This window comes from Piliocolobus tephrosceles, chromosome 1 (assembly GCF_002776525.5).
Source record: "Piliocolobus tephrosceles isolate RC106 chromosome 1, ASM277652v3, whole genome shotgun sequence".
Lineage (NCBI taxonomy): Eukaryota > Metazoa > Chordata > Mammalia > Primates > Cercopithecidae > Piliocolobus > Piliocolobus tephrosceles.
Genome location: NC_045434.1, coordinates 7,345,399 through 7,372,475, shown reverse-complemented (window position 1 = coordinate 7,372,475; position 27,077 = coordinate 7,345,399). Strand labels below are relative to the sequence as shown.

Sequence of the window (27,077 nt, the reverse complement as noted above, 5' to 3'; positions counted from 1 at the left end):
AGTGCAGTGTGGCATGATTACGACTCACTGCAACCTCCACCTTCTGGACTCTAATGATCCTCTCACCTCAGCCTCCCAAGTAGCTGGGACTACAGGTGCACACCACTATGCCGAGCTAATATTTTAAATTTTTCTGTAGAGATAGGGTCTTGCTTTGTTGCCCAGGCTAGTCTCAAATTCCTGGCCTCAAACAATCCTCCTGCCCCCACCTTCCAAAGTGCTGGAATTACAGATGCGAGCCATTCCTGGCCTGCTCTCTAATTTAACAGATCAGGAAGTGTTAGTACGCCGCAGTCACAACCTATAGCATTGTGATGTAAGAAAAGCCGGAACATTTGCCTGAGAAGGGCTGGGTTGGAATTCTTGCTCTCTGTTGGCCTCATGCTAATTTTGGGTCCTTGACTAAGTCCATTCATGTCCCTGAACTGGGTCCCTGCCATCACCACACACAATAGGCACAGCTCAGCTGCTGTCCACCCCATCCTCGGCAGACAGGACGAGGACCTTTTTGGCCCAGTCCATCCTGTTGTAAATAACTTAGCATGCCCCATAGGGCTCCAGAGAATAAAAAATCATACTCCATTTGTCACAGCTGTGATAATCACTCACTTTAACTCTAAAAATGGAGACAGTATGCACCTCACCAGGCAACTGAGAGAACTGAATGAGGTCATGGCTTACAAAGCATTGGAGACACACAACCCCCACCTCATCAATGTTAGTCTGACTATGAATGTGTTCTAAATGATAACTCACACGCTCAGGTGCCAGCGGAGAGCTGTGCTTGCTACTATTCTGACCTGGGTATTGTGTCTCTGTTTTGAAAATTGAGTATTCATCCCATTCCATAGCCTTAGTTTTTCCAGGTCTTATGAATTGGCTGCTTCCTAACCCAGCATCTCACACTTTTTTTTTTTTTTTTTTTGAGACGGACTCTTGCTCTGTCACCAGGCTGGAGTGCAGTGACGTGATCTTGGTTCAGTGCAACTTCCGCCTCATGGGTTCCAGTGATTCTCCTGCCTCAGCCTCCCGAGTAGCTGGGATGACAGGTACATGCTACCATGCCCGGCTAATTTTTCAGTTTATTTATTTTATTATTATTATTATTATTATTATTATTATTATTATTTAGTAGAGATGGGGTTTCACCATGTTGGCCAGGCTGGTCTCAAACTCCTGACATCAGGTGATCCACCCGCCTCAGCCTCCTAAACTTTTTTTTTTTTTCTTAAAGAAGGAATGGAAAAATGCATACATACTGTGCTCTGGTCCACATTTATGTGCTTTCATTTTGGTAATCCTCTGGGTTCTGCCGTGTGCTTGCTTGTCCTTTATCCAGAGCCCAAAGCCCAGACTCAGAACAGAGTCTGCTGGCTGGGTTCTTCTCCTCATTAGAGATCGCCCAAGTACCACTGTCATTGCTTGGACATAAAAGTAGACAATGTCCCACTTCTTAATCCTTGAACTTCGTTCATGTGGTAAGTTACCCTATTACACTGTTTCTTCTGAAAATTTCCATTACTAATTGCTTCCCCACATCAATGACTGCAGTATGATTTGGTTGCATGCCTATCTGTGGCACTCAGTTTCCACTATCAGCACCTGCAAAAGGCTCAGCTCAGTCACCACGTGCTCCATCTGAACAGGCAGGAGTAGAACCTTTCTGTCCTGGCCCATACTATTGCAATAACTAAACAGGCCCTGTAGATACCCACAGTGCAATAAATCATGCTGTCTTACAGCTGACATGACCCCTGGAATTCAGCAGTCTAGATACATCAAGTAAATGGGTGGGCCAGGTCTACAAGAAGTCTATCTACATACATATGGTATTGAAAAGTCTCCTGTGCGGAAAAAATCACTCTCAAAGAAAAAGGAGTCAAACTTGGTCAAGTACAAAACTTACACTATAGAGAAGAGAAATGCTTCTATGAGTTCAAATCTGTTTTCCAGCCTAGGCCTCCCACATATTCCCACCTGAATTCTAGTAAGAGAGTAAGAGAAAGAGACTCTATGTAGTAAAACTGGAATGCACTGCAGGGCCACATGGGAAACATTTGGAAAAGTAAACAGGAGGGAGAGAGGGGTATTCCCTCTACTTCTGTACCGCCTTGGCACACGTGGGACATCAGAGAACCTGGCATTTCGTAGGCATTCAAAGCACACTGGTGGCATTAACATCAGGAAAGAGAGCAGCAGCTAAAAGAAGTGACAGCAGTACCCTGTTGAGGCAGATGGACAGGAGTTGATGGGAGTGAGAACTGTCCTCTGAGAGTAGCTCACCTGTGGATCCCGGAAGCAAAGGCGAGGCATTTTCACGCAACTTTGCATCAATCAACAACAGAAAAAGGAAGATTATACCAGGAAAAGTGGAGAAATAATGAGTCTCACTTATTCAATGACTGGATTATTATTGCACTCAGTGATAATAAGCATCCTGCCTAATTGATCAGCAGAAAAAAAGATGTATTGAGTGAAGAAGTCTAGGGATCATGACTTCACGATTATTAAGTGAGGTCAAGAGCCAATAAAAACATAATTACCTGGCCACTCTGTGGACGACAGCAGAAAAATTATATTCATTTATTCATCTATTCATCATTTAAAAATAACCTGTAAGTACCTAACTGCACATCAGGTTGCTATGACAAGCAATGTCGAAACAAATGATGAAGTTATTCTTGGAAGGCATCTCATAGGTATTGAAACACAGGTTGAGCATCCCTAATTTGAAATTCCCAAATCGGAAATGCTCCAAAATCCAAAACTTTTTGAGTGCTGACATGAGGCCACAAGTAGAAAGTTCCACTGTATTTCCTGTTTCACACATAAGTACTTCACACAAACTTTGTTTCCTAAGTATGTAACACAAACTTCATTTCCATTTATTTAAAATATTGTATAAAATGATTTTCTGGCTATGTGGGTAAGGTGTACACAAAACGTCAACAAATTTTGTGTTTTGATTTAGGCGCCATCCCCAAGAAATCTCATTATGAATGTGCAAACATTCCAAAATAAAAAAAAAAAAATCCCAAATTCAAAACACTTTTGGTCTGAAGCATTTTGGATAACAGATAAGCAACATGTACAATAGAATTTCAGGTTCCATAAGAGAAATATATTTGAAGAGTTATAAAAGCTTGAATTAATCTACTGAGGAAAAAAGCAGTTCACAGAAGTTTGACTGAGGAAGTAACCTTTGAATTGGACATTCTCAAGCAGAATAAAGGTGAAAGAAAATATTATGGAAATGGACTTTTGCAGGAGGTAATATTCTAAAGTATGTCCACAACAGAAAAATCAGAGAGAGTTAAGTTTATTCTGGTACATTCCTTAAATCATCCATGAAATATACATGAATTTGTGTGTATACCTTTATAGGATTTTTAACATTAAAATTTGAGAACCACTAGTCAGGTCTAAGGACATCACAAGAAACTGTGTCCACATGGTCTACATATAAAGATCATTCTGCTTTTAAGATAACTTCTTAACAAGAAATAAACAGAAATTTCTATTTCTATTTGTCTGAAGGATTTACTCCATTTTATTGTAATATGAAATCTTTATGACCACCTAACAACAGAGGTTCAAAATTCATGAAGCAAAAACGGATAGAACTGAAAAGAGAAACAGAAAAATCCAAAGTGATGACTGGAGATTTCAATTTCAACCACAATTTCTCTGTGGTTAGTAGAACAAATAAAAAATAGGTAAGGATACAGAAGACATGAACAACAGTAACGATCAAGTGGATTTAATATCTACAGAATATTTTACTCAACAAAAACAGAATATACATTTTTTCAAGTGCTTGTAGAACTTTCACCAAATTAGACCATATTCTGAGCTATAAAACAAACTTTCACAAATCATGAAAACTAAAAATCATACAAATTATGTTTCCTGCCTGAAAGATCAAAATAGAGCTCAATTACAGAACAATAGCTGCAAGGTCCTCAAATGTTGTGAAATTTAAAAACGTGCTTCTAAATAACCAGAAGCCAAAGAGAAGTCACGAAAAAAATTAGAAAATATTTTGAATTAAATAAACAAAAAACCACATCATATTAAGTATTGTGGTATGCATTCAAGACACCGCTTAGATGAAAATTAATACCACCAAATGCCTAAATTTTTAAAACAGCATCTCAGTTTCCATCTGAATAAACTAGAGAAAGAAAAATAGAAAAACAAATTAAACCCATAAACAAACAGAAGAAAAGAAATAACAGAGTTAACTGAAGACATCAATAAAATTGAAAGCAAAAAAAAAAAAGACCAACAGGAAAATCAAAATCTGATCCTTAGAAACAAATGAATGAAAACGACAAACTTCTAGCCAGATTGACCAAGATAAACAGAGAGAAGTTACAAATTGTCAATATCAGGGAAAAAACGGGAAACATCGCAAAGACATCAATATTTAAGGGATAATAAAGGAATGTCACAAACTACATAACCACACTGACTCGCTCAAAGAAATTTGATGCTCACTCAAAAACCTGCTTCTGAAAGTCTATAGAGGCTTTACTCATAATTTCTCAAATCTGAAAACAACCCAAGTATCCTCCATCTGGCAAACAGATAAACAAATACTGGTACATTCATAAAGTAACATGGTTTCAAATTTTGATTAAGTCCAATTTATCAACTGATGCAAAAGACCACAAGAAACATCATCTAAGATTTTTTTTTTTCTAGCATTTTTACCTGATTGCTATGGCTTTTCTTCAAACTTCTTTTCCCCCAAATTACATTTCCTAACCATAATTCTTTTTTTTTGAGATGGAGTTTTGCTCTCATTGCTTAGGCTGGAGTGCAGTGGTGCGATCTTGGCTCACCACAACCTCTGCCTCCCAGGTTCAAACAATTCCCCTGCCTCAGCCTTCCAAGTAGCTAAGATTACAGGCATGCACCACTACACCTGGCTAATTTTTTTTTTTATTTTTAGTACAGATAGGGTTTCTCCATGTTGGTCAGGCTGGTCTCGAACTCCCGACCTCAGGTGATCCACCCGCCTCAGCCTCCCAAAGTGCTGGGATTACAGGTGTGAGCCACCACGCCCGGCCATCTAACCATTATTCTTATCCATTACTAGCATATGGCTATGACAATGGATTCCATGTTGGATAAGACGGAAATGTAAGCAGATGATGGATGAGCTCACTGCAACCTCCACCTCCTGGGCTCAAGCAATTCTCCTGCCTCAGCGTCTCGAGTACCTGGGACTACAGGTACATGCCACCACACTCAGCTAATTTTTGTATTTTTAGTGGAGATGGGGTTTCACCATGTTGGGCCAGGATTGTCTTGATCTCTTGACCTCATGATCCACCTTCTCTGGCCTCTCAAAGGGCTGGGATTACAGGAGTGAGCCACCATGCCTGGCCTCCGCTATTGTTATTTTTATGAGAATTTTTATCATAAATGAGTATTTAATTTTGTTAAATGCTTGTTCTGAATTAGTTGATATGATCATGTGAGTCTTTTTCTCTTTAGCCTGTTAATACAATTAAATACATTGATTTTCAAAGAATGAATCACCCTTGCATTTCTCAAATAAATCCTACTTTATCATGTATAACTCTTTATATGTTGCTGAATTATATTTGCTAATTTTTTTTTTTTTTTTTTTTTTTGAGACGGAGTCTCGCTCTGTCGCCGGGGCTGGAGTGCAGTGGCCGGATCTCAGCTCACTGCAAACTCCGCCTCCTGGGTTTACGCCATTCTCCTGCCTCAGCCTCCCGAGTAGCTGGGACTACAGGCGCCGCCACCTCGCCCGGCTAGTTTTTTGTATTTTTTTTAGTAGAGATGGGGTTTCACAGTGTTAACCAGGATGGTCTCGATCTCCTGACCTCGTGATCCGCCCGTCTCGGCCTCCCAAAGTGCTGGGATTACAGGCTTGAGCCACCGTGCCCGGCCAATATTTGCTACTATTTTGTTAAATATATTTTTTTTTATATTTAGGAGATATATCGGTCTTTAGTTTCCTTTTTTGAATTGCCTTTGGTTTTGGGTCAAAGTAATACTACTTCATAAAACGATTTGAGAGGTGTTGTCTTCTGCTCTTTTGTCTGGAAGAGATTGTGTAGAATTGGTGTTAATTTTTCTTTAAGCTCTTGGTTGAGTTCTCCGGTGAAATCATCCGGACCTAGATATTTCTTTTTGGGGAGTTTTAGACTATAAATTTAAGTTCCTTAATAGTCATAGGGCCATAATTTTCATGTTGGTTTACTTGTAGCTTGTTTGGAACTGACCTGCTTCATCTAAGTTGCCAAATTCATGTGTATAGAGTTGTTCATAGGCAGGCAGGGGTGCCTTACTACCATCTAAAGCAGAGATGTAAATTCAGGCTCCTTACTGGGCTTCCTCTGTCATCACCCTGGTGAGGGTGTTTGGTCTCATCAGAGCCTCCCAAGTGTCAAAGTCTAGGTTTTCTACTCAGGCTTTGCTAACATGAGTAGAGGTGGGGCCACATTTTTTTTCTGTGGTGTTTGGCTGGAATAGAAAGGTTATTGTCTAAAATCTCTCTATCTTGCCAGCCTGTCCCTTTCCTGATCATTTGACTAGAGAGAACAGGTGTGTGTGTGTGTGTGCATGTGTTTGTGTGTGTGTGTATGTGTGTTTGGTTTGCTTTGATTTTGATTTGGCTTGGTTTTATTTTCTGTCTGCGCCTGTCGGCATGTCCAGGATTCTAGTTCTTCAGCATTAAAAACTTACTGCCATGTGGCTTTTCAGGTCCCAAAGACCCCAGCTCAAATGTTTCTTTTCTTCACTTTTCAGAGTCCTTTATGTATGTTTTATGCACATGTTCAGAATTTTTACTTAGTATACAAAGTTGTACTTAGTTGGAGGAAAAGGAAAAGAATGTCGACTTCAGCTTCTAGAAACAGAAGTCACCCAGGATGTAGTTTTAAATGAATCAATCAAGATGATTTTCTGGTACATTAAATAGGCCTAATCAAAACACGAATATTTATCCATGAAACAAATTCCTTTTTGTGACATTTTTCCCTTGGTGGACCGATCTGCTATTCCCCATCAGAAAAGAGCCCAGGTGAGAGAAGAAGAAAATAAGAGAAAACAGAAAATGAGGAAGACTTTCTGTTTCTTACTCCTCACTTCATTCTTGCCTCACACCCAAGGCAAGTTCAGGACCCCACAGTAACAAGAGTTCAGGAAAATCCAAAGGCTGAATTCAACATCCATCTAGCCACTAGAGATATTTTAAAAATCACACATATATACCTACTTGAAAAAATATTTTAAGCACCTACTTTTTAAGTACTCTTATGCTAAATACAATGGAGAAAATTAAGGTACAAAAACAGCCTCTTTCAGAAAACACAAAAACCTGTATTCAAAGAACTATAATAATGGGCGGGTTCTGGAGAATGACATAGAATGGGCCACACATCTCTAGGATAGGATTTAAACATGTCATTTAAATATAACACAAATGTTTGTATTGGGAACTCTAAATTGTCCTTGTCTACAGCCTTCTTGCTTCCTTTTCTTACAACCTACAAGATCAGACTTAAGTAAACTCTTAAGCTAATTTTGAAGTATTTGTCCTCCCTAAGCCCATAATCACATGGCTAAGCCAAGAATTATTCTAACCTAATTCTCCCTCAAAACCTCATCCATTGCTTACTGCACCTGAAGATGGTCCTGAGTATCCCCCTGGATCTGGGTCTCAGGCTCTCTTTGACACCCTCCTGTGTTAGCACATGGAGTTGGCCCCCACCATGTTTGGTCAGGTCTCTTAGAATGATAATTTCTAACATCCTGGTTCCTGAAAATTAGCTAACGTGATTTCCAACTAGTGTGTCTCATCTAGCTGGTATTATCAATCAATTCATCCTGCCTGAATTTATAACACCAAATTTGAACATAGTGTTTAGTTGCTTAACACATGCTCAATAAGGATACATTAAATACATACAGACAAATAGTCTAGAGCAGTCTTCAACATACTTCTCCAGAAGGACCTAGAGTACTTACACAATTTGAGAAGATTGAGTTTCATACCAAGTAGGGACAGGGTCTGGAAACAGACAGTACACAAACACTTGAATGTGTGTTAAGACTAAGACTTCTGCTACAGAAAGTCAGAGGAAAGAACATAACTTTCAGGTGAGATCAGCAAAGAAGGATTAAAGAACTATTAATTTTCACTCTAGGAGATGAAGTATCTGAATGAATGTTCCTGGAATATGCTTGGAACATGTGAATAAATCATGCTAGTTGATATGGAAGACAAATAGAACATTGCCAACAATACTCTCTTAGGAGTTCCCTTGTCACCATTTAAATTGTTGATTTTCTATTCTTCTGTAGAAATCTCTAGTCCTGGATGAATATAAGCACCTCCTATATTCGTTAGACAGCACAATACATATTAGTCTTCAATTTATTTCACCTACACAGAACTTAAATTTTTTCTTCTTCTAACTTTACTTCCTAATTTTCTTTACTTAATTTTGTCTACATTTTCATCATCATTTTCCCTTAGATTTTTGTTCTGCTTTCCTTGAAACTCAACAAAGGCAAAAATTATATTGAGAAAAGACAAAACTTCACATCCCATATTCTACAGCTTGCTACTTCTGGGAACCAATGGACATTCAACGGAAACATGATTTTTTTAGAGTTTTATCAGTATAATAGACTCTTGGACTTGAATTATGAAGCCTAACAACTGGTCCTAAATCAGACGAAATTGTAAAGAAATGTCTGCTGTGTAGCTCTAACTAAAAGCTATATTCTAACAAGTCAGCGATGGAGCCTCCAACTTCCTCATGCCTCTGGATGTTATCTATTCCCTAAACTCAGTAATGGAAATTTAAAATGGAGCCACTGACTTTCAGAAAGTGAATAAAAAAACTGCAAAGGCAAGGGTTTTGTTCTTTAAAAAAAAATGAAGCTAACTTCTGCTTATGGCAATGGAGATTAGTTTATTTTGTACCAATTTCCTACTGAAAATAACTATAAAGGCTGAACAAAAGGTACAAAACCCATCAGTTTGAAGTCATCAGAGAGCCATCAACGTAAAGAGGGGCTTTAGGGTAAATAATCTGAGAGAGGGAAGCCAAGAGATGTTCACCCCCAAAGCAGTTACTAAAGGCTTGGAGGTTGACAGGAGTATTTAAAAGTTGCACTGAGAATTTGAGTTTAGTGCCTTCCAGGGATGAAAAATCCTTGGATAAAGACTTAGGATAGCCGGGCGCGGTGGCTCAAGCCTGTAATCCCAGCACTTTGGGAGGCCGAGACGGGCGGATCACGAGGTCAGGAGATCGAGACCATCCTGGCTAACACGGTGAAACCCCGTCTCTACTAAAAAATACAAAAAACTAGCCGGGCGAGGTGGCGGCGCCTGTCGTCCCAGCTACTCGGGAGGCTGAGGCAGGAGAATGGCGTAAACCCGGGAGACGGAGCTTGCAGTGAGCTGAGATCCGGCCACTGCACTCCAGTCCGGGCGACAGAGCGAGACTCCGCCTCAAAAAAAAAAAAAAAAAAAAAAAAAAGACTTAGGATATCAGTCTGGAATCTACAGGGCTTCACCCTGCGAGTGAGTGTAAACAGAAAATAGAATAGCCCTTAAAAAGATTTAAGAAAAGTTTTAGGTCAGCTCAATTCCTAAAGGATTAAGGTGATGGGCATCTCAATTGCTGCCTGATAGAAGAAAAATTAATAGCATATTAAAAGGTTTGACCAGCCGGGCGCAGTGGCTCATGCCTGTAATCCCAGCTCTTTAGGAAGCCGAGGTGGACGGATCACCTGAGGTCAGGAGTTCAAGACCAGACTGGCCGACGTGGCGAAACCCCATCTCTACTGAAAATACAAAAATTAGCTGGGCGTAGTGGCGGGCCCCTGTAATCCCAGCTACTCAGGAGGCCGAGGCAGGAGAATCGCTCAAACCTGGGAGGCAGAGGTTACAGTGAGCCAAGATCATGCCATTGCACTCCAGCCTGGGTGAAAAGAGCAAGACTCCATCTAAAACAAAACAAACAAATAAAAAAATTTGACTAGCTAACAAGGGGGAAAGAAAACCAGACAGTGCAAAAATATCCATGAGAAATGCAGTTGTTGTATTTATCTGATAGAAACTTTAAGATAACAGTGATTGCCGGGCGCAGTGGCTCAAGCCTGTAATCCCAGCACTTTGGGAGGCCGAGATGGGTGGATCACGAGGTCAGGAGATCGAGACCATCCTGGCTAACCCGGTGAAACCCCGTCTCTACTAAAAAATACAAAAAACTAGCCGGGCGAGGTGGCGGGCGCCTGTAGTCCCGGCTACTGGGGAAGCTGAGGCAGGAGAATGGCGTGAACCCGGGAGGCGGAGCTTGCAGTGACCTGAGATCCGGCCACTGCACTCCAGCCCGGGCGACAGAGCCAGACTCCGTCACAAAAAAAAAAAAGAAAAGAAAAGAAAGATAACAGTGATTAAAATGTTTAAAAGATTAAATAAGGTGATACAATTCAGTGAGGAACAAAAAATTATAAAAACAAAGAAAATATAAATTCTAGAACCGAAATTAAAAACTTTACAGATAGAGATAACAATAGGACATACAGGACTATTGAAAAAAGTAGTGAATTGGAAGATGGGTCAGAAGTAAATATTGAGAACAAAAGAGGGAGAAAAAAATGACAGAAAATAAAGAAAAGCACATGCAAAATTTATGGGACAGGCATAATGAAAAGATCTAATACACATGTAATTGAAATTTCAGTAAGACAGTGAAAAGAAAAATGGGGTACAAGCAATATTTGAAAAGATAGTTACTAAGGATTTTTCCAAACTGAATTAACTGTTGTTAATTCAAGAAGTGCTGTGAGCCTTAAGAAGAATGAATACAAAGAAAACCACACAGATAGATGCATTATAGCTAAATTTCGGAAAACCAAAGTCAAAGAGAAATCTTTAGAAAAGAAAGAGATAGAGATAAAAGTGTATTAACTTCAAAGGGAGGACAAATAAGAATGACAGCTAATAGCTGACTTCTCAATGGAAACAATGGAAGCCAGAAGACAGTAGAAAGACATCTTTAGAAAGGGGTAGGGGCAGAGGTCAACCTGTAATTACGTATCAGTATTAAGTGTAATACAAAATGTGACAAAATAAAGGCATTTTCATACAAATAAAAACTAAATGCACCAGCAGCAGATGAACAGAGAAAATACTAAAGGATATTCAAGAAGAAGTAAATTTGTACTAAAAAATCTGTATGAATCCCATCTGTTTGAAGTCATCAGAGAGCATGGAGAAACACATTCATTTAAGCCTCAAAATACCTTGCAAGTTTTCATCTAATATATATGACACTCAATGGAAAATTAATAGTTTATTAAAAAGATTTGACCAGCTAGCAAGAGGGAAAGAAAACCAGACAGTGCACAAATATCCATGAGAAATGCAGTTGTTGTATTTATCCGATAGGAACTTTAAGATAACAGTGATTAAAATATTTAAAAGATTAAATGAGGTGATACAATTCAGTGAAGAACAAAAATTTGGCAATGCAGAAAGGAATGAAGAGTAACTAAAAGGAATAAATATGCAGATAAATAAAAGTGAATATTGACTATATAAAACAATAATACTAAAGTCTTATGGATTCTTAAGTGTTTAGAAAATTGTAACACATGAAGACATAAATTAGAATATGGGTAAATGAGGATAAAGTGTACTCTAGCTTTTGCACTGAGCTGGTGTTGGTAAAAACAGTAATTTATATTAGACTTGAATTTCAGGGATGTATTATATTTCATAAGCTAGGGTAAGCACTAATACAATGGTAAAAGAATGTATATTTGACCAGCTAGTATTGGGAAGAAATGAAAAAATAAATAATACTGAATCTATCCAAAAGAATGAAAAAAAAGAACAAATAAACAGTATGCTGGGTTAATTAGAAAATAAATGTAAAACTCTAGATTTTAAACTTAATATATCAATAATAACATCAAATATAAATAGACTAAACACTACAATTAAATAACAAACATTTTCAGGCTAGATTTAAAATATAATTATATGACACTTACAAGAGACTCACCTTACATATAAGAATATAAAAAATTGAAACTAAAAATAGAAAATATATATACCATAAAAATACTAATCAAAATATCCTAATCTCAAAGTAGATGGTATAGCAAGAAGCACCACTAGAGATAAAGATCACTTTCCATAATGATAAAAGTCAATCCATGAGGAAGACACATTTTAAAACTTGTACACAGTTAATAAATAGTGTCAGAATATACAAAGGTAAATTATCAGAAGTAAAAGGAGATATATATAAATTCACAATTGTAGTGAGAGATTTCCATACAAATACTTAGCAAATGATGGACCAGGCAGACAAACAATCAGTAAAGAGATAAAAGACAAAAAAAAAAGATTGCAAACTTGATCTAGTTGAAATATTCAAAACATTACAAGTGTATACTATCCTTCCCAAATACATAATTTACCAAAATTAAACATTATCTATCTGTCTATCTATCTATCTATCTATCTACCTACCTACCTACCGACCTACCTATCTACCTAGTTTCAAAGGTTTGGAAATGTGAAGTATATTTTTCAACCTAAATGGAATTAACCTAGAAATGGGTAAGAAAAATAAGTAGAAAATATCATGGACTTGGAACCTAGACTGTATTTTTCAGTAATTCAAGAGCAAGAGAAGAAATTACAAGGGAAATTAGAAAATAGTTTGAATGAAACAATAATGATAATGTAACATCTCAATACTTGTAAGGTTCAAATAAAGTCATGCTCAGAAAGAAATTTATATTTAAAATATACATGAGACAAAGGTTGAAAAATCAACGATTAAGCACCAAACTCAAAAAATTAAAAAACAAAGAGCAAATTAAATGTAAAGGAAATGAAAATTAGAAAAAAATAAAAAATAAGAGTGGAAATCAATATAACTGAAGCAAACACATGATAGAGGAATAACAAAGAAAAAAGATGGTTCTTTGAAAAGACTAATATAGTTGATGATCACTTGTCAATACTGATCATAAAAAAGGCAGAAAAAATCCATAATGAGCAATGAGAGTTTTAGAGATCATATAGGCATTAAAAAGTTAATAGAATATTTTGAGTAGCTGTATGCTAACACATTTGAAAACTGAGATAAAATGAACAAATTTCTGAAAAAACACAAGCTAACCAAACTGACACAAGAAAACTTGTATCATTCTTAAGAATATGAATATTTCTGTATTTGTGAAAGAAAATACATTTATAATTTAAAAACTTTTCATAGGAAAATTGATGACAGCAATGTTGTTACTGATAAATTTTTCTAAACACATTTGGAAAAAGAAAATACCAATCTTACATAAGTTCTCTCAGGAAACAAAAAAAACGGAACATTTTCCAGACTTTTTTTTTGAGGTTACCGTAATCTCCATAATAAACCTGACAAGGACTTTACAAGAAAAATCAAACACCAATCATTATCATAAACCCATATGCAAAACCATTAAACATTTGTGCTAACCAAATCCACTAATATAGAAAAAAGGTAATATATCATAACCTAGTTTGGTTTAATCCAAGAATGGAAAATTGGCATAACATGTAATATCAGTTAATGTAATTCACCATATGAAGAGAATAAAAGGAAACAATCATCTCAAGAAATGTAAAAAAGAAGTCATCTGATTATTCATCTGATTTATTTATGATAAAAGTCCTTAGCAAACAAAGAATTAAAAAAGGACTTTATTGGCCAGGCTCACGTCTGTAATCCCAGCACTTTGAGAGGCCAAGGTGGGCACATCATGAGGTCAAGAGATCAAGACCATCCTGGCCAACATGGTGAAACCTCATCTGTAGTAAAAGAAAAAAAAAAAAAAATACAAAAATTAGCTGGGCGTGGTGGCTTGGCCCTGTAGTTCCAGCTACTCGGGAGGCTGAGGCAGGAGAATTGCTTGAACCTGAGAGGTGGAGGTTGCAGTGAGCTGAGAACATGCCACTGCACTCCAGCCTAGCAATAGAGTGAGTCAAAAAAAAAGGACTTTATTTATTTAGTAAAGAGTATCTAGAAATATCTTCCAGCAAACATTATAGTGAATGGTAAAATATTAAAAATTTTTCCTCTAAAATCAAGAACAAAGTAAAAATGCCAGTGCTATTTATATTTGACATGCACTAGAGGTGCTAGTCAATGCAATAAGGCAAGAAAAAAACAAAATCTGTGAAGATTTTAAAGGAATGAATGATAGAAGTCTAGTCCTCTTCCCTTTCAAAATAAGCTGTGGCTTCCAGAAAAAAAAGAGGAGAAAGGATGATGGGAATGAAAACAACAGCAGATATCTACTGTGTTACTCTAGATGAAAATAAATATAGTTGCCCTGTTTTTAGCTGACAACTAGTCAGTGTCAGGATACTGATGAACCTCAGTCCATCAATCAGAAAAACCACTGCTATCATCACACAGAAGGGGTTAGAATTCAAGCTTTACTGCCTGCTAGCTGTAGGACCTTTGGCAGGTCATATAGCATGTCTAGCATTTAGATCTTTCACCTGCAAAATGTGGGTGGCAGAAGTACTTGCTTCCTCTGCCTGTATGAGGATTAAATAAAATTATACAGTTTAATAACCCTAACATAAATATAAAATACATGTTAGATGAATTTTATTGAAATTATTAATAACAACTCCAAAGCCTTGGTTCCTTCAGTTAAAGTGACCACTGAAGTTAATCTCATCTGAAAAAAAATTATACCCGAAATTTAACACAAACAACTCTAAGAGGTGATCTGGAACTGAAAATAATAACAAAAAGTTAATGAAGCTTACATTAATGAGATATTCAGATATTACCTTTTTCACAAATTGTTCCTTTTTTCTCTCTTTCCATGATTTTTTTACAAAAGCTTTTAATTGCTGCATACTGGCAGAAAAATACTTATTTATATCTTAAAGGTACAGCTCAATGATAAACACATCCATGTAACCAATACCCAGATCAAATTCTTCCCATGACTTGATCATTCAGAAAATCTTTGACAAAGAGGTTAACAAACTCAAGCTGGAGTCAGACAACTCAGATGCTAATTCTGGCTCTAATAGGGATGCACTGGTTGACTTAAATTAGCTCCTTCCCTACATCCTTTGCATCCTAATTTTTCTCATGTGGAAACTAAGAGCAACACATTCCCCTGCCCCTCCAACCTCTTGTTTCCCAGCGGAGCTCCAGGACCATAACTGCAGGCAACCAAAGCCATCTTCCTAAAGCTCCCTCCCCTTCACCTTCCACGACTCTAGACCTTCCTGAATTTCATCCACTCTCCCCGGATTATTGCTTAGTTTAGTTTCTGTTCATCTTTGAATGCAGACATTTCCCAGGATTCTGTTCTGTCCCCGACTCTCTTCAGTTTCTCATTAAATTTCTCACTGCACTTTCTTATTAAATTCCTGGTTAGTTTCATCTGATCACTTCAATGTCAAGACTTCCAAGTGTAAACTCCAACCCTAATTTTCCTCCCCAACTCCAGTCCAAGGTTTTCAACTACCTGCTGATATCTTCAAGTCCTGTTCCCAGTCTATTAAAAGAGAAATCACCTTTCCTCCCCATACCTTCTCCCTATGTTATATTCTTTACTTTGATTACCACTTCTGGTTCCCTATGTAAGACATCTGGGTATCATCAGCTTTCTCTGGTTCACTTGCCAAATCTTGCTAATTCTACCACTGCAATGTCCTTTGAAATGACCCTTTCCCGCTATGCCTACTCCACTTCTCTAATTCAGTTCATCTTCTGCCTGAGGGATTTCAAGAGTTTCCTGACTGATCTGCTACTCATGGATCTCACTTCTGCAATGCATCTTTCATTCTCTAATGGGCTTCTTTTCCTAAAGGTGTGTCAGATCATGAAAATTTCCTGCTTTTAGTCATCCTATATAAAAGCAGAATAAAGAACAAACTCCTTTGCCTATCAACCTGAAAGGACAGTTCCTTTCCAGAACCATCCACTATGAAAGGGTGTCATACGAATTACACTGGAGCCTCACCAGAGTGTGCACTGTTCCTGCATTTCCATAAACCCATGCTTTTCTCTCTAACTTTCTGCCTCTTCTGTATTCACCAAAGTGGTACGTATCCCTAAATTTCTTCCCTGGCCTTCACAATCAAAATAAATTAGTCCTTCATTTCAGAACCAACAGCACTTTTTAAAAAATACATATATAAGAACTTAAAAATAAAACTACTTTTGTGTACTTTGTGTCAAGCATTTGAATAGGCACTTTATATGCTATAATTCATTTAATCCTCATTAGTTTAATCTTCACAGCAACTTAATCTTCATAGCAACTTTACAGTTTAGAGATGAGAAACTTGGTCTAATTAAGACTGAATTGTTCACCCAAGGTCTTACTAAAGTGAAGTGAATGTAGGAGCCAGGATCAGAATTGAAGACTTTGGGATTCCAAAGTCAATTTTCTTTATACTTTTCAAAATAATTTCTACAGTTAATTGTTTATACGTGTCTCCCTAAAAGATTGCAAGCTCTCAGCTGAGAATGTGAATAATCTATTTCAGCCCACTACCTCAACCCTGCAAACACACACACACACACAGCCCACACACACCCTAATTGGATTACTTTCACAACAATTTGACTCAGTAAATGTTGAGGAGGTGAATGAATAAATTATCAAGATTCTTACATTAATACCTACTCAGATCTTATGATAGATATTAATAACAAAAGAGGTATATCTGTACCTGTCTCTGTGGGACTTGCAAACATAGAAAAGAACAATAACAAAATAACATCAGTTGTAGAGTTTATTAGTCCAGAAATAGCTCACCTGTGAAACACATGCAATTTTAATTCATTTCCCCATCCCCTAATAGGAAAAACGTTCTTTCTGTGGGGGCCAAGAGAAAACTTCCCTGTCACACTCTGAATGTTCACTGAAAATCACTGACAAAAGGCAGATTAACAGGAGAAAAGGCGTACAAATGTATCTGGTCATCGTTTTGCATGATATGGGAGGCTTCAGAATGAAGAGCCAAAGATACAGGAGAAATTGTCCATTTTATGCTTAGATTCAACAAAGGATGAACAGCTGTGTAGAAATATGACTGGGCAAAAAGGGAATGATCTGATGGTAATAGACTGAGTGGGGAAGCCCAGCAACAGCTCTCTATTTAGGTTCTTCTGGGCCTCTCTGCAGCTTTCCTTCCTTCTGGGTAGGAGGCAGGCCTCTCTCTGGAATGCGGGTGTTATGACTTACAACCAAACAAGTCAGATAAGTTCTTTACGGCCAGTTTTTATACAGAAGTGGGAAGGAGTGGGGCGGGGGGCGGGGGCAGTTAGAGGAATATTTTTAGGTTTTACAGCTGGCTTTATGGGAAAGGGGTTCTGGTTTCTACGACCTGCCTTCAGGAAGGGGAATTCTAGTTTGTATGCCTAACCTTGGGGGAGAGTAAAAGGCCAGAGACAGGAGGGAATGAGGTCAGAGAAACATGCTTCTGAGTCCCTCATATTGGGCTAGTATTTTCTGAGATTTAACATTTCTGTAAGAATAATGACAACTAATTTGAGGTGTGGCACTAAAAATAGAAGGAATCTAGCAGCTCTTGAGGGGTCCATCCTGAGTTGCTTTGTTCTGATCACTTAGCATGTGATCTTGCTACCTAGAAAATTATTTTGCCTGTGATTTTTCTCATTGAAACCCAAGCCATAAATTCCATCCTGCAGTACTTTCCTTCCACTCGATCACATCTGCATTTTTTTGGCTGCCATGAGACTTACCTTGAGTTCTGCCTCTTTTTTTATTTTTTATTCTTTTTTGAGACGGAGTCTCGCTCTGTCACCAGGCTGGAGTGCAGTGGCGCCATCTCAGCTCACTGCAAGCTCCGCCTCCCGGGTTCAAGCGATTCTCCTTCCTCAGCCTCCCAAGTAGCTGGGACTATAGGTGCATGCCACCATGCCTGGCTAATTTTTATATTTTTAGTAGAGACAGGGTTTCACCATGTTGGTCAGGATGGTCTCGATCTCCTGACCTCGTGATCTGCCTGCCTCAGCCTCCCAAAGTGCTGGGATTACAGCTGGGAGCCACCATGCCCAGCCTGAGTTCTGCTTCTTTCCAAGATAGATCCTCTGGTTTTCCATTGATTCTGTGAGTACCAGGTACTCCAAAGAATATCATTTCTTTGGAAACAAAGAGTTTTCTGTTTAAACTAATCAAAGTAAGATCTTATGGCTTGAAATTAAGAATCTTGCCTGACATAATCCCAGTCACTTGATAAATACAAACAGGCAATCACCCAAACCAGTGCCATAACCCCACAACTCAACGTTTAAAAATTAAAATATAATAAATCCCTGCTCTTTTCATTTATTCATTCATTCATAGCAGGTACATTTCTAGATAATGAACGTATAGTTATAAATTGTAATGGATTTTACAATTTTTGTATCTTTGCTATTGGCAACCAAAGGATGTAACATGCACAATCCAGATAAGGAAGTTAATTGGAAACAGTTAAAACTTATCTTCCCAACGTGATAACCTGAAGGTCAAATACAACAGGAGCTACTCTTGCCCTTTCAAATGCCCAACAATCTGAACATACCAACTAAATGCCAAATATTACCAAAAGTAAATACTATAGGAGTAGCCCAGTTTATTAGGTGAGACTTTAAAGGAAACTTTAGAAAGAATGAGCCTGAAATGATGGGAGGAATAGAGATGTGTATAGAGGAGGAGGGATGGAACCATTTATGGTGAAATGTTCTCAGAAACGGCACAAAGAAGGAGCTCAAGAATCACAGTCAACACCCAAGGAGGAGCCTAATTCACTGGATTGGAAGGATCCCAGAGGAAGAAAAAGTTGTAGAAGAAAAGGCCAAACTGTTACATTTGCTCAGTTTTTTATCCTCTAGATCACAGGGATGGGCTGGGGGACAGGTAGATGAGATGTGGTGTACAATTTCTTAAAATATGTACTGCATATCACACATTTTAGGTGGGTATTATACAATTTTCTTAGTGAATAAAGAGGAAATTCATTTAGCTAAAAATTAAAATTAAGGTAACTCTAGCATTCTTTTTCCTTTCTCTCTGAAAAGGTAATAATTGTGATGTCTGTCAATTTAGAATAGAAATGTTTAAAAACAAAAGAATTAAATTTAGAGAGTTCTCTGTAAAAGTCAGACAAATTTATCAACAAAAGAGAAGAAACCTTTGTCTCAAGTGTCTTTTTGTTGTTTCTTTAGTCTTCTTATTTTCTGTAAAAAAAAGAGAACGAGCCTATGAAAAGCAATGTTAATGATGGCACACTCTGGGGTTTTCACTAATGTTTTAAATAGGCTTTACATAGAGCAGCAATTATGTGAGATGATACAGTTAAACAGTATCAATAATAAAATATTCCATTTGAGCACTTCAAAATACTTTGAACTAATTCATATCTGAACATCTTGCTATCAGAACTGTTGAGTTTAAAATAATATACACGGCCGGGCGCGGTGGCTCACGCCTGTAATCCCAGCACTTTGGGAGGCTGAGGTGGGCGGATCACAAGGTCAGGAGATCGAGACCATCCTGGCTAACACGGTGAAACCCCGTCTCTACTAAAAATACAAAAAAATGAGCTGGGCGAGGTGGCGGCGCCTGTAGTCCCAGCTACTCGGGAGGCTGAGGCAGGAGAATGGCGGGAACCCGGGAGGCGGAGCTTCCAGTGAGCCGAGATCGCGCCACTGCACTCCAGCCTGGGCGACAGAGCAAGACTCTGTCTCAAAAAAAAAAAAAAAATAATAATAATAATAATATACACATATGCATATGTATAGTCATATATTATATAAACACATAGTTACACAAAAGTAAATTTTTTTATTAATAGATTCATTCCTTTTTATCTATGGTCATAAAATTGAAGAAGCAGTAATAGAATCCATAGATCCCCTAAATTCATTTGTGATTTTTTTTTTTTTTTTTTTTTTGAGACGGAGTCTCACTCTGTCAACAGGCTGGAGTGTAGTGGCGCGATCCTGACTCACTGCAACCTCCACCTCCTGGGTTCAGGCGATTCTCGTGCCTCAGCCTCCCAAGTAGCTGGGATTACAGGCGCACACCACCACGCCCAGCTATTTATTTATTTATTTATTTATTTATTTATTTATTTATTTATTTTTTAGTAGAGACGGGGTTTTACCATGTTGGCCAGGATGGTCCCGATCTCTCGATCTCATGATCCGCTTGCCTATGCCTCCCAAAGTGCTGGGATTACAGGTGTGAGCCACTGCGCCCAACTGCATTTGTCACTATTTTTTAACATCTTTCTTATTCATAAACCAATTAGCTAGTGGGGAAAACATTATAGCATTGTAGGATATACTATCTTTTTTTGTGGGGGGAGACAGGGTCTTGTTCTGTTGCCTAGGCTGGAGTGCACTGACACGACCTTGGCTCACTGCAACCTCCACCTCCCAGGTTCAAGCGATTCTCCTACCTCAGCCTCTTGACTAGCTGGAACTATAGGCATGCAACCACCACACCCAGCTAATTTTTGTATTTTTTTGTATTTTTAGTAGAGACAGAGTTTCGCCATTTTGCCAAGTCCAGTCGCGAACTCTAGACCTCAGGTGATCCACCCACCTCAGCCTCCCAAAGTGCTGGGATTACAGGCGTGAGCCACTGCACCTGGCCAGGATATACTATCTTGATTCTTTTCCTAACCTTGACTTTAAAGATGGTCCTATGAATAATACTAATAAGGTCCCAGGTAATGATAGAAAACAAAGGGTAAAGAGTCTTGGTAATTCCCAGGCTAGACAAATATTAATAGAACTATGGAGAAGTACAAGACAGCTGACTTGTTAGAGCTTTGCAGTTTGTTACTCAAGACAAAAATCTAGGCAGTAATTTCTAGACAGTAATTTCATAAGTGCTTTTTCTTTTCTTTTTTACCTGTAGCCCTCATGTTTAATCCACTAGCAAATTCAGTTGACTCAGCCCCCAAAACACACCTGAAATAATCTATTTCTAGGCATCCCCATTATAATCACCCTGGTTGCATGGACCATTATCTCTGGTCTGAACTAATGCAACAGCTTCTTAACTGGTCTTTCTGTTGCCATTCTTACCCAGTTACGATCCATTTGCCCCATGACTTAAAGAATGAAATTTGTTTTTTTTTTTTTTTTTGAGATGGAGTTTTGCTCCATCACCAGGCTGGAGTGCCGTGGCATGATCTCGGTTCACTGCAGCCTTCATCTCCTGGGTTCAAGCAATTCTCCTGCCTCAGCCTCCTGAGTAGCTGGGATTACAGGCGCCCACCACCACACCTGGTTAATTTTTGCAGTTTTAGTAAAGATGGGGTTTCACCATGTTGGCCAGGATGGTCTCAGTCTCTTGACCTTGTGATCCACCCGCCTCGGCCTCCCAAAGGATGAACATTTAAATACTTAATCAGATGGCTTCATTCTTCTTTTGAAAGTTTATCGTTGGGTTCGCATTGCTATCAGTAAATTAGAAACTTCTTACGTTGGCATACAACATGAGAAGATGGAACTGCCATCTACGTGCCCAATCTTATTCTTTATCTTTATCACTGTCTTTTTCACGTACCACACTCCCAGCTGCCCTTCCTCCGTCCCTCAAACACACCAATTCCATTTCCTCCTTAGAGCATTGGGACTAGCTCTCACCTGATTTGAAACTCTCTTTCTGCTCACCTCTCCATGTTGACCCTAACTTAAATGTCACTCCCTTAGGCCATGTGAACACCCAATTTAACATAATTCCTCAGCCACATTATGTGGCTCAACTTTGATTCTCTCCATAGCACTTAGTGCTGTCTCTACTTACCTTCTTTCTTCCTCCCTCCCTCTCCTTCCTTCCTTCCTTCTTTCCTTCCTTCCTTCCTCCCTTCCTTCCTTCCTTTCTTTCTTTTTCTTTCCTTCTTTCTTCCTTTCTTTCTTTGTCTTTCTTTTCTTTCTTTCTCTCTCTCTCCTTCCTTCCCTCCCTCCCTCTTTCTTTCTTTCTTTCTTTCTCTTTCTTTCTTTCTTTCTTTCTTTCTTTCTTTCTTTCTTTCTCTTTCTTTCTTTCTTCCTTTCTTTCTTTCTTTTTCTTTTCTTCTCCCTTTCTTTGTCTCTCTCTCTCTCTTTCCACCTTTCCCTTCTAAAGATCAAGAATTATGCATGCTTTGTTCATCACTGTGCCAGGTACGGAGTATGCACTTTAAAATGTGTGTGTGGGGCCGGGCGCGGTGGCTCAAGCCTGTAATCCCAGCACTTTGGGAGGCCGAGACGGGTGGATCACGAGGTCAGGAGATCGAGACCATCCTGGCTATCACGGTGAAACCCCGTCTCTACTAAAAAATACAAAAAACTAGCCGGGTGAGGTGGCGGGCGCCTGTAGTCCCAGCTACTCGGGAGGCTGAGGCAGGAGAATGGCGGGAACCCGGGAGACGGAACTTGCAGTGAGCTGAGATCCGGCCACTGCACTCCAGCCTGGGCGACAGAGCGAGACTCCGTCTCAAAAAAAAAAAGTGTGTGTGTGTTTGTGTGTGTATATGTTTATATATGCATATATATACAGGTATGTACATACAGTTTACATGTTGATATCATACAGGCAGATAGCTATGAAATCTGATTATTCATTCAGTGAAGGTTTATTAAACACCTATATATTCCGGGCATTGGAATATGAGACAGACAAGACTACTGTCTTCATTCAGCCCACATTCAGCTCGGGGAGATAGAGAACTAACAAACAAATGAACAAACAAAAGAAAATTTCAGGCTGTAATAACAGTAAGGAATAAAATTAAAAAGGTAATATCAAAGAGAGTTATAATGGGCTTGTTCAAAAAGCTCCATTAACCAAACCCACCAAAAGAATCAATTGAAATGTTCAAGTAGAAGACATTTTGCAATGTTTAAATATCTTATTCTCCAAGATCTTCCACACGTTTGGATGCAGTTGTCCATAAACTACCTTCAAATGAAACGTCCACTAAATTGCTGCCACTGGAAAAAGAAAAGAATGGCTCAATGCTCAAGATTAAAATGCAGGCTGACACTTTCTGCTTTGTTTTGGGGTTGTGTGGAGAAATGCTGACATCTTTAACTTTTTTTTTTTCTTTGAGATGGAGTCTAACTCTGTCACCCAGGCTGGAGAGCAGTGGCGCGATCCCTGCTCATTGCAATCTCTGCCACCCAGGTTCAAGCGATTCTCCTTCCTCAACCTCCTGAGTAGCTGGGATTACAGGCGCCTACCACTGTGCCCGGCTGATTTTTGTAGTTTTAGTAGAGATGGAGTTTCACCATCTTGGCCAGGCAGTCTTGAACTCCTGACCTTGTGATCCACCTGCCTCATCCTCCCAATGTGCTGGGATTATAGGCGTGAGCCACCACACCTGGCCCATCTTTGTCTTTTTTAAAAATAGAAAGAATAGTAATTCTTGCATTGAGAATATGACATAATCCAAACCCCATACCATGCATCTAATGTCTGTGTCTGAGCCATGCCCTGACCATAGGGTTGGGATGACTATGCCAGGCTTAGTAATGCTTACGGACAGGAGGCATTTCGGAACCACACCACGATACCGCTGGCAAGAAAGATGGGAAAACAGCAGCAATTCTGTCTGCTGTGCTTTGTGTGTGAGTTCTACCTGGCTGATTGAATTTCCTCCCAACACCTACCTCAGATGTGTTGTCTAGGTGAAAATAAGCACTTCAATGAGCTGGTCTAATTTTAATCCTCAGCCCTCATTTTAATCCAGTCAGCCCCGCCCCCATGTAGTTACCTCCATCTTGACGAAGAGGAACATCTCAGGTGCAAATCGAGAGAGGTTTCCCTATTTCACCTGTGTCCCCCTCCCCATCTTCATGCCAACATCAGAAACAAGAGTCTAAACATCCTCGGCAACACTGCAGAAGCTGTTCAAACAATCCTTGTGTTCTTTCCAATTTGCCGACGTGGTCTAGGTTTCTCTTAAGAAACTTTAAGAGATTATAAACACAATTAACAGAGAGATGGCCAGGCAAGGTAAGAGAACGCTTGGCTGTTTTAACTGCTTCTCCAGTGCTGTAAAAGCTTACCTAAGAGATGTCAGAGGGACGGACAGAAACCTATCAGCACTCAGGCACGACAGACGCTCCAGTGGAGGCAAGGACTGTGCCTTCATTAATGCTGCATCTGTCCATGCAGAAACTATCTTCTCATGGATATAGGCTGATGATAGTAAATTTGGGAGGGTTATTTACTGGCGGAGCGTCTGTTCCCAAAGAAAATTAATTATTAAATCAGTGTCAACTTAGAGAGATGTCTCGAGTGGTCTGCCGCAGGGCATTGTCTGCAGCACTGTCCACTCTGCTACTTTTAACAGTGCTTTGATGGCCTGGGGCACACAGATGACACGCTTATCTATGTGTGATAATGCTCAGCCTAGAGGAGCACAGAATGTATTGAATAAAGGGATCGGATTCAGAGAAGCAGGCATAATGGAAATTTAGCAAGGTGATATTTAACAGACCCCGAGCTTACCTTAAAAATAAAAACAAAATCCCCATGAGAATGGATGGGGAAAATGTAATGAGCATTAGCACAAATAACACTTAGGAGCTTTAATTTACCATTAATAATAGTAATTCTAATAATGATAATAGTAGGTAGCAATTATCAAGAGTTTATCATGTACCAAGCACTGTTCTAATAATTTAAAACATATCATTAGAGGCTGGGTGTGGTGGCTCACATCTGTAATCCCAGCACTTTGGGAGGCTGAGGCAGGAGGATCATTTGAACCCAGGAGTTTGAGACCAGCCTGGGCAGCATAGCAAGACCATGTAAGTACAAAAAATTTTAAAAATCAGCTGAGAGGCCTGGCATGCACCTGTAGTCCCAGCTACTCAGCAGACTGGGGTGGGAGGATTTCTTGAGCCTGGGAGATTGAGGCTGCAGTGAATTGTGTTCATGCCACTGCACTCCAGCCTGGGTGTCACAGCCAGACCCTGTCTCCAAAAAATAAAATAATAAAATAAAGAAAATTAAAATGAAATATATTATTAACTCATTTAATCTCGATAAAATCTTTAAAGTGCCTTATTGGCATCTCCATTCTATAGGTGAAGAACAGATGTAAAGTAACTTAAAATGAATCAATACTGTAATGTGATTGTCAAAAGTATTAATGTGATCTTAGATGTTAGAGAATAGTGTCCTGAACATGAGAATTGATAAAGCTTCTCTAACTGCACTTAAATTATTGTATTCTGTTTTGAGCAAAATGGAGCCTTGAGGAAAAAGGTTAGCATGATCAGGAATGCAACCATATATATACTTTTTTCTTTTTGATATGGACTCTGGCTCTGTTGCCCAGGTTGGAGTGCAGTGGTGCTATCTCGGTTCACTGCAATCTCCGCCTCCCAGGGTCAAGCGATTCTCCTGCCTCAGTCTCCTGAGTAGCTGGGCTTACAGGCTCATATCACCATGCCCAGGTAATTTTTGTATTTTTAGTAGAGACGGAGTTTCACCAAGTTGGCCAGGCTGGTCTCGAACCCCTGACCTCGTGATCTGCCCACCTCAGCCTCCCAAAGTGCTGGGATTACAGGCATGAGCACCATGCCCGGCTCCAGGAATGCAACCATTTTTAAAGAGGAACAATGAATGTAAAAGTCCGATGAATTTATGGCTAAATTACAGAAAGAAGGGAAGAACATGAGAGTCTGAGTGAGGACTTCAAATCCTTAGTGATGTTCAGTTTAAATAGCATGAAACATATGCCGTGCTGCTTCGGAGTGTGGCCATGAAAATAATAGCAAACACATTCCATGGAATACTTACTATGACTTTCCCAGATTACAAAGTACAAGGAGTAGATGTGAAAATGAATAAATAGAAGCTTGATAAAAAGCAAAGCTTTCTAGTGGGATTGCTTTGTGAGATGGGAATCATGCCTTGCTGAGGATGTGCAGGCACTGGCTGAAATCGGATGACACCGGATGAAGGGACCTCCCCGGATCTCTACTCTGTGAGTTGACAAGGAATAAACTGCAGACACTATTTTGGTAACAGATCAACATAAGAAAATGTAAAGATAGAGGTCAATTGTGGTAACCAAACTAAATGTCCTCCAAAAAGGCCTCCACCTGTACTTCTAAGTGTTTCAATTAAATTTAATAAATATTGGCTGGGTGTGGGGCTCACTCCTATAATCCCAGCACTTTGGGAGGCTGTCGTGGGTGGATCACCTGAGGTCAGGAGTTCGAGACCAGCCTGGCCAACATGGTAAAACCCTGTCTCTAGTAAAAATACAAAAATTAATTGGGCATGGTGGCGTGTGCCTGTAATCCCAGCTACTCGGGAGGCTGAGGCAGGATAATCACTTGAACCTAGGAAGGGGAGGTTGTAGTGAGCTGAAATCGCACCATTGCACTCCAGCCGGGCAACAAGCACAAAATTCTGTCTCAAAAAAAAAAAAAAACTTAATAAATATTTATTGACTTAGGTGCCAGGCTATCCAAAAGATGGATCATGCCTTATTTATAAGCTTACGTCGTATTTTCTCCAGGATAGAAATAATTATTTTAAAACAATTGTCCCCTATTATTTTGGAACACGATACGAATAGATATTTCAGGAGTGCATTGGCATAAAGCAAAACTATCATCAACTAAATCTGAACTGGCCACAAATTATCTTAACCTTATTTGTTTTCAACAATTTCTAAACTCCTTTTGCATTGTTTTAAATAAATTTTCAGTATAATGCAGTTCTGGGTCAATAAATTAATTGAAGATTATACTTCTTATTTTCTTGTATAAATTGATGTGGCTAATTGTACTTTTCTAAAGTTTATTTAAAGTATTTTTTGTCTTCAGTTTGCATGCTGTTTGTCAGTTCCTTCATTCATGTCATTTCCCCCAGATTCAATTTGGACATTTTCCATTCATTTTTGTCATCTCGCTGTCTCCTCTATCCACCCTAGTTCACTGCCTGTTCCTGGATGGGTCGCCATGCTGCCAACAAAAGCACTTTGGAAACATTTTTCTATCAACTCTTCAGTTTAC

At 39.0% G+C, this 27,077-nt stretch overlaps 1 protein-coding gene across 18 annotated transcripts in view; it reads right to left on the bottom strand.

Annotated features, from left to right (window-relative positions):
* The window catches only part of RGS7 (regulator of G protein signaling 7), a 581,407-nt gene that overhangs the window by 408,384 nt on the left and 145,946 nt on the right, over positions 1–27,077 (bottom strand). Inside the window, exon 1 of one of the 18 annotated variants that reach the window (XM_023216278.1) lies at positions 23,813–23,947. The exons of the other annotated variants lie outside the window; for them this stretch is intronic. The gene's annotated coding sequence lies outside the window, so the exon portion shown is untranslated. Of the gene's footprint in view, positions 1–23,812; positions 23,948–27,077 lie in introns of those variants that run through there. 18 annotated transcript variants of the gene reach the window in all.